Here is a 20,836-nt window from a genome sequence, read left to right as displayed (position 1 = left end):
TGCCATGGTTTTCAATACACAAGCAGCATGAGCTTTCCCCTGCGCTTCATATAACCCTTCCCCACTAAACCAGGACCCAGGATGCACGATGGGGGGAAGAGGCATGGGAGTTAGGAACCTTTTGTGAAAGACTTAGTTATGTATTTTGGCAAGTCATTTCCTTTCTCTGGATCTTGATTTCCTCAGGGGTAAAACCTCACTGGATTAGATCGGGGGTCAACAAACTTTCTCCTATTAAGGGTCAGACTAAATATTTTAGGCTTTGTGGGCCATATAGTCTCTGTCATGACTATTCAACTCTGCCCTTGCAGTGTGACAACTGAAGACAAGACAAAAGTAAATGGGCATGGATATGTTCCAATAAAAGTTAACAAAAACAGGATGCAGGCTGGATTCAGCCAGAGAGTCATAATTTGCATACCATTGGATTAGACGATCTATGAGTACCTTCCAGTTCCGATTTTCCATAACTTGGTTGTATAAGATTCACCTCCCACCTGACCTTACAGAAAATCTTAAAGACTAGAAGCCCTAGGTTAAAATTAAAAGCTCTGGAAATAATAACAGCTATCATTTATTAAGTGATTGCTGTGTACCAACTATTATGCTAATGACTTTAATGTGCTTTATCTCATTTCATTCTCAGGGCAATCTGTTGAGGTAGATACCATACTTAATCTATTTTATAGGTGAAGAAGCTGAGACTTCAGTAGTCTAAGTGATCCATTCTACATCATATAACTGGTAAGTAGCAGAGCTAAAACTGGAACTGATGTCTGACTCCTGAGTCCTTGTTCAAAAGTACTAAATTATGGGACCACCACACGGCTGTTCAGAAACCCACCTCTGCCGGTCACCCTACCCACTTCCCCAGTTACTCTCTCATGAACCCTCAAGAAGTTCACATGAGAAACCCTATTCTTGCATGTCACATACATTAAAAGGTTGGCCTAAAAATAACACCCAAGTTCACTACTCTAGATGATGAATTGCTTTTTAAAGCATAATAACTGGTTCTTTGACCGGCTCAAGACCTTATGCTGGTAGAATACCTTCGACATGCCTTATTTGGAAGGCAACCATGAGACAAGTGCTGGATCTGCTGATGGAATCTGCAATCTCTCATCCAGGCAAACACAGCCCTATTTAAAGAATTCTTTAAACTAAGAAGAAGGGGGAAAAATTCAAGGACTTACTTCTTACCACGGTTTATCACAGTTAAACTAATCATAAACAAAGCTCTCAAGAAACAGTGACCTTGGAAAAAAATCAAAGGGTAGCGTGGAATGTGCATGAGATTCGCTGGCCAGTGTCATGAGAGGCGTTTCAAGGTGAGGCGCCTGCTGGAGCTCCATCAACGCCTGTGCACTGTTGCACTCTCCGAAACCTCAACAAAGTCTCCTTGCAAGATGGGTGATTACTAATGCAGTCTCTTTGGGGCCTTCAGACGGATGGAGGTTTGTCATAATACAGGTATATGTTTCGGCATAGCCACAACTCCCTTCCTCTCGCTCGGTGGTAGACAGCTGCATTCTCCAGAGAGTTCTAATGTCCACAGCAAGCACAGTGAAAATGTTAATGCAACAATTTGATAAATATTTAATGGCTCTTTCCTTAGCTTGCGGATGCGATTAAGCCGGGGCTTCATTACTAAAACCTACTTTCACCTCCTATTTTATTTATGAGCTTGATTCCTTTACACTAACACACAGCCAGGTTTAGACAAATTGAAGTCAGGAATACAGTGGAAAGAGGAACCAACAGCTCAATACCAGACCATCAAAACTCAGTGCAACTCAGGCTTCTGGCAAGAGGTATTGCTCCCGTCTCCCAAGGCGACAGACAAGACTGAAACGGAGCTAGACAAGAAAACACCTAGAGGAGAAGCAGCCCCAGGAATACAGATCAGCTGTTTTCATGCTGATGGTGATATTTGGAAGGTGAGCAAAAAGACAGGAACCCTCAATCTATTTCTCACTTCCTAACAGGCCAGGACTATTTATTGTTAGAGTATATTATACATTTGACCAACAATAATTTCGCTTCATGGATTTGTGTTCTTCCGCCCACACAGTCCTAGTCATTCTTTGAGCCCAGCTCAAATGTCATCACCTCTTGGAAGCCTTCTTGATCCCTCCTCTCAAGTCAAAACTAATCATTCCTTCTGTTGTAAACCTACATGTTTTGTTGATAAGGTTATCATAGCTTTTCTCTCACAGATTGCCTTTAGTATTACAGTCAGAAATAGTACAGTTGAAAATGAAGACTTGAGTCCGACTACCTGGGTTTACCACTTACCAGTTGTATAGTCTTAGGCATGTTACTTAACCTCTCAACACCATATTTACTTATCTTTAAAAATGGAATGATGATGCCCCTACAGGACTGTTGTGAGATCACCTGAGATAAACGTTTCAGTACCTAGCAAGCATTTAGATATTCTCCCTAACAGCTAGATACATACATGCCCATATGTATGTTGAAGGAACCTGAAAGCTCCTATCTACCTCCCGCATCTTCCCATTTAGGATAAAAAAAAAAACCTGTGAGCCATGTTGGCCAAATTCCAAGCCATAGTAGTGAGTAGGGTCACTTTAAAAGATCACATGCCCAGTTACTGCTTTCATTCAATGTCCCATGTCTTCCCTCCATGGACAAGTTTACGCTGTGTGTGCATGCCTGAGCTTACTAGTCACTGAAATTACTTCTTGTTCCATGTGACTAGAGAAAAAGTTTGGTAGAATCTCAAGATTTGCATTTATGTTTAGGAGTGATCAGGAGGCCCTATGTAGGCTTCAACCTCAGCCATGTGCCCTGATCCAGCTTTTACAGGACCCTCCACTAAAGGGGAATGTTGTCATCCTTCCTTACAGGTTCCTTGGGAGCATCTTTGGAGGGAGCAAGTGTTTATACAAATCAAGCCCCCACCTCACTCCTAGCATGATGCATGTGGACCTCCTCACAGTGCTTGAGGGCAGATGCAGGGAGAGGGAGAGGAGAGTTTGGAGTTAAGCAGGCCTCAGTTCAAATCCCAGTCTGCTGCCAGAAGGCCTCAGGGGAGATGGAAATCTCTCTAGCGCTCATCCTCTACCTTGTTGAATATGACAGAGAACTCTAGTTACTTATCTCAGCATCTCCTCTTCCTCCTAGCAGGATTCCAGTTTTTATCTAAGCACACTCACAACTTGAGTAAACAACTGTATTTCTCAGCCTCTTTTGCAAAGATGTGTGGTCATATGTCAAAGTTCTAGCCAAGGAGATGGTAGTAGCATTGGGTGGGACAAGGGGAAGTCTCCTCAAAAGAAAGCATCTGTATACTGCTTCCCTGCTTTTTTTCTTCTTGCTGCCTGGAATGCAGACATGGTGGCAGCAGCTGAACTACGGAGCGACTCTGAGGAAGGGAGCCATATGCCGAGGTTGGCAGGGCAGGAAAAAAGCAAGCTGGGTCTCTGTGACATAGTGAAGCTGCTAGACTAGCCCTAGGCAGACACCTTTAAACTTCTTTAAGGAGAGACAAATAAAGACTTGACTCATTTATGCCACCATGGAGGTTTTCACTGTTTTGTGCAGTCCAACTTGATCATTACTTACATATAAGGCTCAGCCAGAATGTAAATAAAACTATGACCTGCAAGCCAAGTCCAGCCCCACAGCCTGTTTCTATATGGCCCATGAGCTAAGAGTGATTTTTATAGATAAATATTTGCAATCAAATTGGTAATAGGAGACAGTAACTCTAAACCTCACTTCCTCAACAATGAATTCCATTCTTCTCATTAGGAAATCTGTATTTCAGAAAGGTTATACTCAATTATTATCATTATATTTTGAATTTTGTCAAAAAAAATCTGTGGAAATTTGTTTTCTCATTATATGAGTACCTACATACTAGTCTTGATTTCGCCTCTTGACTTGCATAACCTAAAACATTTACTATTTGGCTCTACACAGAAAAAGTTTGTTGACCCATGATGTAGAAAAGTCTCCAACATGTTGCGATCATAAAGAAAATACTCAATAAATGACACCTGCTACTATAATTAAATCTCCAAAAGAGCCTGGCACAAAGTTACTCAACTATTTATTCATTTTTATGAGATATTATAATCCTATAGAAAAGTATGGCTTAACTCTTTGTTGACTTAAATAGATTAAAAATTTCCAGAGTCAACCTCACCCCTTCCAAGCATCTCCACCTTCTTTCCTACTTCTTGGTCATCAGGCAAGAAAAAACAAACATGACAGCATAACAAAGACACTTAGAATGCACTGTCTCCCATGTCTCCCTCCCTACCCCATCGGTCATGTATGCATTTTTAAGGCCACCTACCACAAAGGGACAAAATGGATATGATAAAGGGGTTTTTGGCACTGAGTCTAATTTCATTTACATTTTTCTGGAATGGTTTGGTAACTGAGCCTAATATCCATCAGAGATTTCCCCAATAATTCCAGAATTGACATGCGTAAGTTGCCAATCTGGTGCCAATTAATGGAACCCTAGGCAAAGCCACATACATGATTCTACCATTCAGTACATCATAGTAACGCTTCACCCATTCATTTGGGATCCAGGAAAAGTCTCTCACACATGTATCATGAGGAGCAGTTGAAGCATGAGTTTCAGCCTTCCCCCATAGAAGAAAAATTATTTGGCTGAGTTAAACCAGTGGTTCCCAACCTTTTTGGGCAATGGTGCCAAGCTTATGGCTCATGTTCACATCACTCTGTCAGTCTGTGCCAACTCCTCCCTCCACCCTTCTGTTCCCAACCCTCAGTTGGGCATGCTCTAATCTGTAAGACAGTCTGAGCTGTTCCAAATACCGGGGTTGGGAGTATGAAAGGGGAGTGTAGGACCAGTTCAGTGGAGGCCTGTTGGGAGAAGAAAAGGGGTATGTGTGGCCCATCATGTCTCTCCTTAAGGCAGCCAGGGAAGAAAAGGCTGACTTGGCACTGGCAGTGGAGGTGTGAGCAAATGAATGAGGTGGCCCTGAGTGGGATGCAGAAAGGTGGAGTTGTGTCTTTAGTTTGTTTACTCCTTCAAAATTACCACATCCAGTCCCAGCCCACTGGAAGGTCTTATGGAAAGCGTGGTGGCACAAAAGATTTCAACACATCAAGAGAATGTAGACATGGCCAATGGCTTGGGAGGGCAGTGGGTGGGACAGAGGATGAGAATCATTCCTACTAATCAGCTATTATCCTTTGCCATGGTTTGAATGCTTGTATCCTTCTCCCTCAAATTCATAGGTTTAAATCCTAACACCTAAAGTGATAGTATTAGAAGATGGGGCTTTTGGGAGGTGATTAGGTCATGAAGACAGAGCCCTAATAAATGGGATTAGTGCCCTTAAAAAAGAGACCCCAAAGTACTAGCTCTTCCCTTCCACTGTGTGAAGACACAGCAAGAAGGCACCATCTATGAACCAGAAAGCAAACCCTCATCAAACACCGAACCTGCAGGCACTTGATCTTGGATCTTCAAGTTCCAGAACATTAAAAAAAAAAAAAATCTGTGGTTTATAAGCTAGCTAGTTTATGGTATTTTCTCACAGCAGCCCAAACAGACTAAGATACCCTTGGTTAGAAGAAGCTCTCATGTTGCAAAGCATCTCAAGCAAGCAATTAGTAGGTGGGGGTGGGAAGACATCTTGGATGAAAGTATTGTGGGTTTTGTCCCAGCATTGCATGCACTCCCAAAGGATATATACTAGAATGTCCAGAACAGCACTTTTTGTAACAGTCTCTAACCAGAAACTAAGGAAACTCCCAGCAACAATTGAATGAATACATTTTGATCTATTTAACAATGGAACCCTATAAAACAACTAAAATCAAGGATCTACAACCATACACAAGAAAATAATCAGATCTCACAAACAGAATGTCGAGTGAAAGAAGCCAGGTACATAAGAGTACATATTGTATAATTCCCTTTATGTAAGATATAAAAACTGGTAAAATCTATGATGTTAGAAATCAGAGGCCAGGTGCGGTGGCTCATGCCTGTAATCCCAGCACTTTGGGAGGCTGAGGCAGGTGGATCATGAGGTCAGGAGGTCGAGATCATACTGGCTAACACATTTGAATATACTAGCTAACCAAATCTCTACTAAAAAAAAAAAAAAAAAAAAAAAAAAAAAAAAATACAAAAAATTAGCCAGGCATGGTGGCAGGCACCTGTAGTCCCAGCTACTCAGGAGGCTGAGGCAGGAGAATAGTGTGAACCCAGGAGGCGGAGCTTGCAGTGAGCAGTCATGCCACTGCACTCTAGCCTGGGCAACAAGCCGAACTCTGTCACCAAAAAAAGAAATCAAGAGAGTGGTTAGAATTAAATAGGGGTGCAAAAAGGGCTTGTGGGACACTGGTACTATTTTATTTCTTGATTCTGTGTGCTGGTAACATTGGTATATCTAGCTTATGAAATTTCATTGAGCTGAACACCTATAATATGTTCACTGTCCTATACGGATATATTATACTTCCATGAAAAGATCTAGAAGATATAATATGGCCTTTGGGAGATCTGGAACCCACAGTATGCTAATTTTGAAAGGATCCCTGACTATTCCTGGGCCAGAGTAAGCCTTAATCACTTCATTTGACAATAAGACTCAAAGAGAAGGAACATGATAACAGTGGCAGCAACACAGCAGTAGTAAAAACATACAACAATAAGCCAATATTTACTCAATATTCACTTGTGCTAAGCACACCACAAATTTTATCTCATTTAACTTTATAATACCCCTATGAAATATACAGGTATATCCCATTTAATGGCTGAGGACACTGAAGTTCTGAGGGGTGAGGAAATAGACCTGACTCCTGATTTAAACACCCCTTCTGCCTCTTCATGGGACCAAGGAGCTCGTGGCTAAGTGAGAACTTGATCCAAGTCTCCTAATGCTTAAGTCAATATGCCTCCGTGGTAGGCTGCAAAATGGCCTCCCAAAGACATGTCTATGTCCTAATCCCCAGAACCTGAAAATCGTAACATATTTGAGGAAGAAGCCCTTGCAGACGTAATTAAATTGAGGATTTTGAAATGAAGAGATTATGTGGATTATACAAGTGGGCCCTAGATGTCACCTCAAGTATCCTTAGAGAGGCAGAGGGAAATTTGACACATGCACAGAGGAGAAAGCAATGTGAAGATGGAGGCAGATACTGGAGTGATGAGGCTGTAACCATGGAATGCCAAGGATGGATTGTTGGCAGCCACAAGAAGCCGGGACAGACACTCTCCCAGAGACAGCCAACACCCTGACTTTCAAACTTCTGGCTTCCAGAACAGTAAGAGAATAAATTTCTGTGGTTTTAAGCCACCAAGATTGTGGTAATTTGGTACAGCAGCCCTAGGAAATGAACACTCTCCCTAAACATAACACAGCAGCATCTAAAGAGAGTGTGCTACAAAATGGCAACAGGTGTCCTTGAAAAACACGCCAGAATCACCAGGTTTGGAAAACAATGTTAAGTGGGTTTCTTTATGATTGGACTTCTCAGGCCCTATGTCATGCTTATTGTCCCTTATGAATCGTCGAGGAGATATGGTACCATAGACTTTTCCAAACTTGACCGGCCTCAGAACTGTCTTGTCCCTGGCACATTCTCAGGAAGTCCTGCAGTACACCACACTGAACACACTGACCGGACCCAAGAGGGAACAAAGGCCTGAAAAGTTAAGAGTTATCACTTTGCGAAGCTCATGATTATCCTTCTAAAGGCCTCTACCACAGTGCAGTAGCTATGAGGGCAACAGTTGCACCAGATAATCTCCATGGTCCATTCCAAATCTAACATTCTCTAATTCTTTATGTACAACAACAGTTCTTGTCCATGGTAGACACTGCTAATCAATCGCAGCACCATTTCCCTAAGCCCTGAAGAGGCCCTTTAATTTTTTTTAAACAGAGCTGCAGGCAAATAAAACCTCTGTACTATTCCTGTCTTAGTAACTCAATGAACAGTCCAAATAAATAAACCATGGCTTGTGGGTTTTCAGAAATGCCTATATTATTCTCTTCTTGCCCGGGGAAGGACATCCTCTTCCCCACCAATATCTGTTGATGTTTTTCTCCACTTTTAGAATATGCAACCCTTTGCTCTGATTTTTAAATTAGTACTCCACCAATAACATTCAGTAAGAGGTTGTGGCTTTCGGGCCCAGAGAGAAGAGCAAGTTTGGGGCACTAAACATACAGTTCAACCTTTGTTCCCTGGGAAAGATTCACTCTGACAGATTAAAAAATATATATGTTTACTGCCTTCTGAGTTCCAAAGCCATTTGTGGGAGTTGTAGTGGATCTTAAAAACTTCTGGATCCCAAATCAATTCCCAGGACAGCTGCGTCTGTCTGATCAGACTTCCTAGTCAGGAGAGTTCAGAAGCTTGGGTTCTTCAGAAAACAACATTAGCTGGGGTTGCAATTTTTAAAAGGTGACGAGACACTCATGCCTCATTTGTACTGAGTGCTGAAATAACGCCTCACTCCAAGGGGTTTACAAACCTCCACAAGGGGCAACTATCATTGATCTGGTTTACAATTAATAAAAAAGAAGGCACAGAAATGTGAAGTGTATGGACTTAACAGTGTTGGGAAGCATATTAATCTCTACATCCCCCAGGAAGTAAGAAGGAGATGAGGAAAGGAGGAGAGTAATAGAAATAATTTAAAAAATTTTAATTTCCTAACAATTTTCTTGCAGTGTTTGTTAGACACTGGCCCAGGTACCAGTTAATCAGTCAGTCAGAATTTATTTAGGGAGCCCTCCTAGAAGGAAGGTACTGTCACTGAAGATGGGATTTAAATGATGCAATCCTTGTCTTTAAGGGACAAGGAGGGACAGGGGCAGGCTTGTTATACTGAAAATAAAATATTTTGGATCTTGAAAAGTGCTTTGGAGAAAAGTTGGTAAGATAATGTGGCCAAGAAAAATGTGGGCTGTGGAGTGTAGTCATAGAGCGAGGCTAGGTAGGAAGTCCTCTTGACAGAAGGACATTTAAGCTAAGATCTCAATGATGAGAAGCTGCCAGCCAGGCAAAGATCCAGGGGCAGAACATTCCAAGCAGAAAGAACAGCAAGCACAAAGGCCCAGAGGTAGGCAGAAACCAGGGCTGGCCTGTGGCTGAAGCACAGGTGCTAGTAGCCAGGTAGGAAGATGCCCTTGAGAGATAGGCACAGGCTAGAACTTGCTAAGGTGGGAGAGTCTCACAGGTCATGGTAAAGTGTTTGGTTTTGTCCTTATTGCAATGAGAAGCTGTCTGAAGGTGTTAAACAGGGTCGTGTTATGATGTGATTTAAGCTTCAGAACCACTAGCTGTTTGGGAAGGTTGTCAAGTAATCAAGGTGAAAAATGATGGCAGTATGGACTAAAGTTGGACCTGTGGAGGTTTGAGATATATATCTTTTCTATCATATTTTTTATAGAAGTATAATTTACATACAACAAAATCCATTGACCTTATATGTAGAGTCTCATCAATTTTGAAAAATGCCTATATCCATGTAACGCACACTCTATCAAGATATCAAACATTTTCAGCACCTCAGGAAGTTACCTCAAGCTCCTTTCTAGTCAGTCCTCCCTCCCTCTCACCCTCACCTGCTACAATTTGGGGTATGTTTTTGAAGTAGAACTGAAAAGACTCATTCTCATTGGATCGGATATGGGAGGGTAAGAGAAAGAGAAAGAGAAAAATCAAAGGTGCCAAAGAGTTTTTAGCTCAAGCAACTGGTAGCTGGAGGTACCATTTGTTGACACAGTAAAGGCTTGAGGAAAGGAAAAAAGGTGGCTCTGTGTTTTGACACAGCAAGTCTGAGAAGCCGATTGGACATCTAATGAAGATGCTGAGATGAGATGTGTATCTGAGTCTGGAGCTCAGGAGAGAGGTCCAGGCTGGAAATGTGACTTCACTAGTCAAGAGTACAGTGTAACATGAAGCCACTGGCTGGATGGCGTCAAAAAGGGAGCAATAAAGATGAAAAAGACATGAGCAAGCAGGAAGGAGGCAGGAGCGGCTGACATAAAAAATAAAAAATTAGAAGAGGAGAAAGAGCAGCAGAGGAAATTGGGAGGTAGGAGGAAGATAAAGCAAGAAGGAGACAGAAAGTTATAGAACGAAGCAAAAGGAGGAAATGATCCACTGGGACAAACCCTGCTGACAGGCAGAGGGCGACCTTCACATCTCTTAACATATTTAACCCTCCCTAAAACTCTGTAGGGTAGATGTCCCAATTATTTCCATCTTACAGACAAGGAAACTGAGGTTCAGAGAGGTAAATGACTTGTCACATTGCTAATAAGTGGTGGAGCCACCATTTTAATGTTTAACAATTTTCCCCAGGTGTGTTCTGTGGCACATTAAGAAGTGAGGCTGCAAGGTGGTTCCAGGGTCACATTAGCACAGTACATGCAACATCAAGGCTAAACAGGTTTCTCTACTCCAGGCCTTCTCATAGCCTTTGAATTGCAATTGCTCAAGAAGGATGATATTTTACATATCATCTCACACACATGGTTCCACACACACGGTACCTTTTTTTTGTTTTCTGTTTTAGAAGAGCAATTCACCAAAGAGGTGTTCCCAAGATCACAGTAAGAGAACCACTGCTAGAAGGCAACATGAGCAAGTTTTCAAAATGTGTTTAAACAAAGTCCAAAGCGCCTTCTTGGACATTACATCACTTGTACCCGAAGGAGAAAGGGTCGACATGAACATACCATTTTACAGATAATGAAGCTGAAGCTCATGAGGTTAAGTGGTCTGTCCTGTATCCACAATCCTGCAGCAATTAAGCAAGAAAAATCATTCCTGGCCCATGTGCCCCAAAGAGTAAGAGAAATCAGGTCAGGCCAAGGGAGAATCAGGCAAGAAGCTTAAATGAGGCTTCGTTCAGTCTCTGCCTCTCCTCTTTACAATATTCCCTTTGAGTTCACTTTCCACAGGATTACACTCAGATTGGGGGGACATACAGAGAATGGAGGAAGGGCTGCAAGTGAGCTCAGGCTATGAGCATTAGGAAATGGCTTCAACTTTCTTGGGCTGTGTAGGGTGAGGTCTTGTGAAAGGATCCTGTGGGAGGCATTATGGATTGGAGGAAAGAAAGTGACACCTACATCCAGGTGGAAAGGGCCCTTGATGGAAACAGAACTGTCTTAAGAATTCCAAAAGCTGGGGGAATTAAAAACACTTCACAGTCAATCAGTCTTATCGTGGGTCATCTTGGTTCAGAACTTAGAGAACCCAAGACAAATCAGCTGGACACTCCTCAAGTTGTTGCCACGAGGGCCTCCGCCCCATCTGGTCTCCCTCAATTCCATCACGGTGGATTGTCTAAATGGGGACCTCATGGACTGCTGTCTACAAAATGCCAGCATCCTAGAGAAGCAGTCTTTGGCAGAGTGGCAGCAGGGTGGTTACTGGGTACAAATTATAAAGAGAAGACCACCCACCGCCCCCCACCTCCCAACAATCCACCAAGAGCAAATACTTGAGAGCACGGACTGCATTTAAGAAGCATCCCAGGTAGATGATTGGAATTAGACAGTTGTAGGTCCAGGTACCCCGCATGGCCACTTGGTAGCCTTGTGTCTCAGGGGAGTTACCGAACCTCTTTGAGCTTATCCTTCCTCATCTGTGAAATAGGCTAGCTGATGGCACCAAACCCTCATAGGGCTGTTGTAAGGATTTTTCAGTAATAAAGAACAAACAGCAAAGTGCTTCTCAAGATAAAGTCCAGGGTTCCACTTGGATATTTCTTAGGTCATACTGCAGACCTATGAAATAGACTCCCTGAAGGATATCCCCATGTACTGTAAAATCTGAGAAAGATTGGTAAGACATTAAGTCTGTGCTTGGCAAAAGCTCAGTAAGTTAACAGGCATCATTCTGTTTATTGCTGTTATCATTTATAATATGCCAAGATGAGACCTCTTCTCCAGCCTGGACAACTTAGTGTTCAAAATTAGAATTTATCTAACATCCAACTCAACAGATGTTTGCTTATCCCCAGAAGCCTGAACAAAGCCTCAATCATCAGAAAATATAAAATAAAGCCAGTGACTAATTACAGCAGCCTGGGTGAATGCAGAGTAACCTTTTGCAAATGTTCCCAAGAGATCAAGTAGTAGTTGTTTTAAACAAAAAGTAGAATGAAGCAAACTTTGAAAGATGTGATAAAAGCAATGTCATGTACACACTCCCTGTGGATTGGCCATCTTGCCTGGGAAGGTGCTTTGTGAAGAGGGAGACTCTAGTGATAGGTACAAGGATTTCTCTACACAGGCTGGCTGTTAAAAGTCAAATGTGAAGCAATTCTCAAAGGCCTCTGGGCTAATCTTACAGGGAGATCATTCATGAGTTTTCCCAGACATTGAGTCCCACAGTACCTGCGTCTGTTCCCTTTGCTACCCCTACATCTTCCATTCTTCTGGAAGTTATCCAGATTACAATCTTCGCAAAAATGAGCCTTCCTTTGCTGGTCACACAGAGAAGCAGGATATGAAAAAACATTACCAACAAAACGAAACAAAGCAAAAAGCAAAAAAACCAAAAAAACAAAAAAACAAAACCCAAAAACCAGAATGGTAATCAAATACTAAGTATCCCAGAAAAGAATCCCTCGCCATTCAGATTTTGAGAAAATAAAAAATATCAAAGAAACTTTTTTGGAACATCATATTTAAACCCTCAATACAATTTCCATAAAGTCTCATTATATTCAACTAGGATTACCATTCTGTGTTTTAGTAGCTAAAAAAAAATGATTCCCTCTGCTTCCTCTCATTGACATCAGAATATCACACCGAGTTTATATTCACCCAGCGCTCTCCTATTTTATGACAGTTAGAGGAAGTGCTTAATGTGACCGAGTACTTTTCAGGAAAGATTAAGAAAAATAGCTTCGGGAGCACAGCATCTCTGAGATTTGGTTTTCTAAATTATTTTTTAAAACCTACAGATCTCTGCATACACAACTACACAAAGCAGTACGCGTGTCCCTCAGTCCCCCCTTACCACCTTTTCATTGCCCATTTTCTGTATTGTTGATTCACTTCAGGGCAAACCCCACACAGAACCGCCTAGCCTGCTCTGCAAACAGCTCTACAAAGACCATAAATGTCACCACCAAATTGGTGAGTGCTAGTTCAAACCTTTGCATCTCTCTCATTCCTCAAGACATCTGTGTCCCTAAGGATAACAATTCTGGCTTAAAAGAAGTCTTGGGAAAAGGAGCCAAGAGTTTTTCCTGTTGAAGCTAAGTGGGAGGAGGCCGGTGGGGAAGTGGGCTCGATAAAACTGTCTCAAAAATAAGTTCCATCTTAAGCTCACAGAGGGAATGAGCGAGTTATTTCAGTTTCTTAAATGGAAGTACAACCCCAAAAATAAAAAACAAAAGGCTTGCTGATGGAGAGGCTTGAAAGCCTGTGTGAGATTGAGGGTATCACTGAGGAAAGACTGCCTTGTAACAGAGCTTTCTTGTATTACACCCAAAGCTGTGTACCATCTGAGGCTGATTCAGGAAAATACTCAAATCTCCTGGTAATTTCCTGCAGACAGGACGTTTAATCATCTCCAAGCCTCCACCGCAAAAAAAAAAAAAAAAAAAAAAAAAAAAAGCTAAACCAAATGATTCACACTCTTAAAACGAACCTGCCTTCAGAACAAGAACCGTTTTCTGGTCTTGAAAAGCAGCCACGATTTGTTATTCTAACAAAGTGTTCCTTTCCTCCAAACAGAAATAAAAGTTGCTCAAGGAGGGCTTGTCCTGATTTCTGTTCTGCATTTCTTGAAACTTCCATCCAGTCAACAGTTTCTCCTGGCAGGTTCTCAGAAATCCAGGGAGAGCTGGGTAATCAGTGACTAAGAACACAGGATCATTTTTATATGCCTCCCTAACCCCCACTTTTTGGCCCCATGGGAAGATGCTTTATTGTAGGATGAGCAGAATTAGCTGCACATATAAATTCTTCACTGCCCAGCTCACTTGACACCTTTATCTGAATTGCCCAACAGGCTGGGAAGATTTGGCAATTGATGATTTGAAAAGGAAAGGCCCAGATCTTCCCCAAGTGGTATTTGTTCTGTCTGTACAGACAGGGCCATGTCCATGTCTCTAATTACTCAACTAGCTGCACAGATAAAAACATTTGTATACAGAAAGCAGGGAACTCAAAGTATACAAATGATTCACACCACCTAAACAACTGCAAATAAAGGCCAGCCCAGCAAAATAAGGGCTTCTAGAAGCCAAAATAATTTAATATGGGCGGAAATGGAATTTGGCAATCCACACATCAGACTCTGCTCCAATTTTGGAAGGCATGTCTTCCAGCTGCCTCATCTTAAAAAAAAAAAAAAAAAAAAGTAAACTCTGACCCTCTGCATTCGATTCTCAACCTCTTGCTTAGGTACACACAAGTGAACAGATGGGTGGGGGGAGCTAAAACCGCATCTTTTAAATCTTACCCAGCACCTACCCACAATCTTTCCTGATTATTTTGGTTTTAAAATTTCCCAGGGCATGGCTGCCCAGGAACCCCAGATTTGTAATCCCAGCCTTCACCAAGTCCTGACTCTTGCAGCATCTAAGAGGGTGCATTTGGTAACTTGGAGAGTAAGAATTAACTCTCTCATCTCCAAATTATACACTCCCCCATGTAGAGCTAGAAAGGGCCAGGAGAGGGGCCCTGTCCACCTACCCCAATTTAGAAAGAACATATTAACAAATCCAGAGTTGCTTCATTACCGAAGTCCACCAAGAAGCAAAGAAATGAATTTTTAAAGTTCTGGGAAAATAAACAACTTTTCTCTTTTCGGGGATATAAGCTCAAAATATAAAGGTATGTGGGAAGAAGTAAGTCATGTTTTAAAGTAGATCTTCCTGGAGATGTTAAGAAATATTTTGAATAGAAAATAACTAGGTCATTAACAGTAAATACCTTTGAAATATTTAGGGAAAAATGAATTCTAAGGGAATAAAGGATATTTAAAAAGCAAGTCCAGGGATGTTTTCATGTTCCCCTTTAAGTAGTACTAATACAATAACACCACCATCCCCTCGTGATATTATGATTACCATTGTTGGTTAATACAGTGGCTGCACGAAAGGTGGATGACACTCAGACCCTCAGTTCACCAGGTCCCCACCGCGGGGCTCCTGACTTCCCAGCGTCTGGGTGGCAAAGCGCATCTCTCCCAGAGCTCAGTTTCCAGCTGCAAGGCCCCTTTTTCAGGGGAGCTCCCGAAACCAAGAGCAAACATGTCCCTGCGCCCCACTCCGTGCTCCCCAGCTATGGGGGGGCCACTTACCCGGCTTAGCCTTGCATTGCTCCGACGCTGCGGCGCCTCCGCCGGCCCGGGAAACTGGGGGGAGGCGGGGAACGGGGGTTGGAGACCCACGGGCAGGGGCAGGGGTAGCGGCTGCAGCTAAGGAACCCAGCGGGGCGTCGGCAGCCAACTGCCCGGAGCCGGAGGGGGCCCTGCAGGGGCTCCGCACAAGGCGGGTAACATTCCGGGGCGGCAGCTGCTCTGTGCGCAGCTCCGGATCCAGGAAAATCGCTCAGGTCCTGGGGAGAGGAGCTCCAAGCTCTCTGGGCTGCCTCCCGGCTGCTTAAAGGGACGCCTCCCCACCTCCCACTCCGCTTATTGGTGAAAATCTCGAGCCACAGGCCAATCCTAGGCCTGTTCCCAAATTGAGATTTCAATCAAGGGAGCTACTACTTTAAAATTAGAAAGGGCTAACGGAGTGCTGAGCCACCTTTCAAAAGCAGAAGGACACAGGCTCCCTGGCCCTCAGACCAGAGGTCCTGAGAGCTGGCAGTGGCTGGAAGAGAAAGATTAGACTGTGCCGCGCACACAAGGAACAGGGGGCATGCTGGACTCCTAGGCTTCACCCCTCCTGTGGTCCTCCCCAACCCACTGCAGTCCTTCAAGGCTCATCCAGTTTATCATAGACACTGGAGGCCTTCGTGGCTCTCTGCTCTTGGTGCTCCTAAAGCCTTTGCTTATGTCTCTTTTCAGCCACTCATCACATTTTCACTTTTTTGCTTAATCTGTCACTCCCTTTACATTGTAAATTCTACCAAGGTAGGGATGTTTTTATCAAGACATATCACTCCCTACGGGAACGTGGTGAGCTCTCAGTAAACGTTTGTTGATTGATTGAATGAATGAATACACGAAAGAATGAACAATGGAAATATGTCCCATGTTGGTCAGTACAACTGTTAATTAAGAGAGTAGTCAAAAGGTCAGGCATTAATTTCACACAAAACTGTGTTCATATATGGACTCTGCCTCTTACAGGTAGTTTCCTGCATTTTAGTTTGTCTCTAAAGCATGATCATGAAATTTACCATCCATAGTGTTGTAGTAAAGATTACATGAGCTCATGTTTAGTCTAGAGGAGATGCTCAGTCAGTAACCCCGGACAACTGAATAGTCAATAGCTGTTGTTATTACTGCAATTAAAATACATTTGCTGGAAATTTGAACTGAGTCTGACTGTTGATTTGACTTTGTAGTGAGCACAGTTATTAATGAAACAAATGTGAATTAAGTGCCAACTCAATGCCAGGCCCCATGCCAGGTACTAGGATCATCAATGAAAGATAAAGTCATTGACCACAAGGAACCCACAGTTGTGGCGGGGGAAGAAGGGGAGAGAAGGAAATAGACAAAGTGAATTATGCTAAATGATAAACAAGCAAAGACATATGTAAAGGAATGTTTATTGTAGGATAGTTTATAATATCAAAATAACTGAAAACATAATTATCCAATAATAGGGGACAAGGTTAGTAAATTATGATACATCCATATAATAGAATACTATACAATCATGAGAAAGAAGAAGGAGAACTAAGTGCATCAATAAGCACTGAGCTCCATTGCTAAGTACAGTGCAGATAGTAAAACATATTTCTGCTTGCACAAAACATCATCATGTATTATGTGCACATACATATGCTGTATATGCAAAAAGTACTTCCAGAACTACGCCTAAGAAAATTGTAAAGGTTATTATTATGGACAAGGTGATTTGAGGTCTAGGCAGATCTAAGAGGATAAGGACACTAATGTTTCATCATATGTCCTTGTATATTATTTGAACCTTTTACCATGAGCTTGTACTAAGGTCCTGGTTCTGGAAAAATGACAAATGATGACCACCTGAAAACTCCAACCCTTCAAATACCTAGACATGCTAGATAAAATATAACACAAATTATTTTTAATGCCTAGCTGACTCACAATAAAGAAAGGAAGGCTGGGCACTATGGCTTACGCCTGTAATCCCAACACTTTGGGAAGCCACACCAGGAGGATCACTTGAGGCCATGAGTTCAATATCAGCCTTGGCAACATAGCAAGACACCATCTCTACACAAGATAAAAAATTAACTGGGTGCAGTGGTGTGCACCTGTAGTCCCAGCTACTTGGGAGACTGAGGTGGTTGGTTTAACCCAGGAATTCAGGGCCGCATTGAGCCATGACAGCACCAATGTACTTCAACCTGGGTGACAGCATGAGACGTTATTTAAAAAACAAACAAACAAACAAAAAACAGGAAAATACCAAGAAATAAACAGGTAATTAAAAACAAGAGTAAGAAGCATGCAAAGTTATGCTGCGGCTATGAGAGAGAGGGAAGAGCGGTTGGTGGCAGACAAAAGGGTTGTCTTGGGTCCCTAGGGGCTAGGATTGTAATGCCCACATAGGAGACAGACTGGGTCTTGGGACAAAGAGAAGCAGGAAGCTGTTACAAGACCTTTGTAGAAAGCCAAGAATATTCACTGAGGGCTGCAGCTTAAGTGAACAAATAGACTGGAAAAATTGGCAACCAGTTAGGCAAAACTTGTCTGTCTCTACCTGTATTCTGGGTGAGAGGGAAATGTTTTAGCTGAGAATGAGAAATCCTAGGCCTGTGTCTTTCTTGAGATTCTAGGAATAACAAAAGTCAAAATCAGGAAGCTTTGACTAAAAAAATTAATATTAAAATTAGTTCTGTTTGTGACATGCCAGGAATGCCTTATAGAAACAAATGAAGGTTTCTCTGGCCACTTCTACAACCCATGCTACAACCAATCCCACAAGCATGAGATCCCAACAGTAAATTATACAACATCCAAGAAACTGATGTTACAAGTCAATGAATAAAAGAATAAGAGGCTCAAGAATTACAGGTCATAAAACAACTGAAATTCTGAAAAGGAACATGGAATAAGTTTATAAGGATTTAAAACACTGAAGCTAGAATTGAAACCCTAAAAAAGAACAAGACATGATGACTATTCCTCTCCATAGATCCACTAAAATTAAAAACTCAATGGATAGGTTAAATAGACACTACTAAGAGAGAAATGTAGATCTCATGACACTACACAAATAAAGAACAAAAGGATAAAGAGTTGAAAAATATCTGAGAGATAAAGAGATATGGAGAATAGAATGAGAAGGCCCAACGTACGTGTAATAGGACTCCCATAGGAAGAGACCAGAGAAATCAGGAAGAGCCGATAACTGAACATATAATGGCTGAGAATTTTCTGAAATTTTTAAACATCATGAATCCTCCCATTCAAGAAGCAAAAGCCATCTCAACCAGGATAAACACAGAACACTTGTAAGTATTAATTATTCAAAAAACAACAGTTAATAAAAAACAGAAGTGGGGAAAAATAAAGCACTGTGATAATTCTTTGACAGCGGTAAGTAGCAGATGGCACTTTGTAATCCAGAAGAGAGGCAACTTCTGCCATCCCACATTTGAAGCTGGACTCTATTTTCTTGAATTTTTCATCCCCAAATATAAGGAATACAAAACAATAGCACGTTCTTGAAGACTTAGCTGTATATTTTCTATGGTGTCCAGGTGCCCAGGGCAAAGTGGCAGAGATCTCCTGGAAAAGATGCATTTATTCAGCCACCAAACAAAAGCAGCAAACAACAGAAAACAAAACAAAACAAAAAGCCCCAAGTCCCTGCCCTCAGGGATCTTACTCTGGTGGTAGAAGCAGCTATCACGCAATGGAGAACATCATAATAAGGGAATACAAACTGCTATGGAAACTCAGAGGAAGAATGTCTCAACTAGCATTGCAGGGAGAGGTGGTGGCTCAGGGAAGGCTTCTTGCAGTAAGTCACATCTGCCATGAGGGACCTGGTATCTTTAGGGGAAAAGATTAGAATCAGACCTGCCTTTAAACCTCAGTACTGCCACTTGTTATCTTGTAACTTTGGTAAGGTTGTGTAACTTCTCCAAGCTTCATTTATCTCATCTGTAATGGAATCTTATCACTAGTCTTGGGGCTGTTTGGAGAATATATATTAAGCATGTAGCAGAGTGTTTAGCCCATAATTAATTTCTACTAAATAGGTATCCAATATTATGATTAGATAAAATCCAGTGCCTGAGTAGAAAAAAAAAATAAACCCTTCTGTTTTCAAAGATGATCCTCTTCTAACAGTTAAAGACAGAGACTTCAGTCTACTTTCATGAAACTACCCTGAGAAATAGAAATTGTTTACTGAGTATCTGCCATATGAAAGACATGTCATCATCAAAATACAGAGTTATCAGACCTGGTCTTTTCCATAAAAGAATTTCAAACCTACTTCCCAAACTACAACTAATAAGGGCTACCTATGGTAAGTATCAAATAAATGATTATCTCCAGTGTTAAAGCTTGAATCTGTGACAAAATTCTTGTTCATATCATTAAACTTTCAGATTCCCAATTACACATCAAGTTGAAAGAATTCAGGATCAAGCAGGAGAAGGATTAAATGAACCCTCCTCAGCATTACTCAATAGGTTTGTGAATGATGGGGATAATAGATGGAGAGGAAACTTGGAAAGTCCAGCCAGTCATTGCTGGGCTGTGCCAATGCTTGGTGGAGAAGAACACAAAGCTATCTAGCCAACCTGGAGGAATGGCTTGAACTAAAGGGAATGAAATTCAGTCATGGCAAAGGTTGTGCCTGCCCTTTGGAAGAAGCACTGAACTGTAAAGTTTTAGAGAGAAAAGAATTGAGCAAGGGCATGCTCTTCCATTAATTCCTTCGTGCACTACTTAACAAACATATAGTATCTACTATGAGATATAGTTTAACCACGTAGGCTGGGTATACATGGAAAAACAAGACTAAAACACAATCCCTGACTTCAGGAGCATAAAATGTAGTAATTTGAGATCTTCTTTACTTGAAACAAGGCACTCTGACATTCTTCCTTCTACTGTCCAATGAGTACCTAACTTTTGTAACCATCTTGAGTACACTCCTGGGAGTAAACACCACTTGTTTCACAATGGAAATAGATCTCACGTCTTGGGCTAGCATCAGTTGATTAGTAGTGGCTTCCTGGAGTTCTGACTTGACAAGAAGTCATGCTGTGTTGGCAGGAAAGCACGCTATGATTGGTTAGTGATGTCTGTCATGTGGATGGATAAGGAGTGACAGCACTAATGCTACAAATTTGACATCTTCCATCTAGTCCAACCCCCTCATTCCACAGATGAAAAAACAGAACAGATCTTTTTTTCCTGTGGCATTTAAATTCAGCAACACTAGCAAGGGCAACCGAGGAGAACCTCCATATCTGAAATGTTGCTGAGAGAGAAAAAAATCTATAGCTTAGAATATTTCTGATGAGCTTTTAAGATATGAACTCAAATCCTTGAGCAGCCTTTGTATTCTGCAACAAGCTGACTAAATGGAGAAAGCTAGTAACTTTGATCTCCCCATTAGCTACAAAGTGTATCCCCCTCCACATATACAAGATTATATTAAATATACATAATTTGAGGATGCTTGAGAATTTAA

General features: G+C 41.8%; 1 protein-coding gene across 3 annotated transcripts in view; it reads right to left on the bottom strand.

The window, feature by feature from the left end:
- PRICKLE2 (prickle planar cell polarity protein 2) overlaps positions 1–20,836 on the bottom strand; it is a 354,301-nt gene that overhangs the window by 159,404 nt on the left and 174,061 nt on the right. The window contains exon 1 of one of the 3 annotated variants that reach the window (XM_017955328.3): positions 15,319–17,333. The exons of the other annotated variants lie outside the window; for them this stretch is intronic. The gene's annotated coding sequence lies outside the window, so the exon portion shown is untranslated. Of the gene's footprint in view, positions 1–15,318; positions 17,334–20,836 lie in introns of those variants that run through there. 3 annotated transcript variants of the gene reach the window in all.

The sequence above is a fragment of the Papio anubis genome, chromosome 2 (assembly GCF_008728515.1).
Source record: "Papio anubis isolate 15944 chromosome 2, Panubis1.0, whole genome shotgun sequence".
Taxonomy (NCBI): domain Eukaryota; kingdom Metazoa; phylum Chordata; class Mammalia; order Primates; family Cercopithecidae; genus Papio; species Papio anubis.
This window is presented reverse-complemented; position numbering and strand designations above follow the sequence as displayed.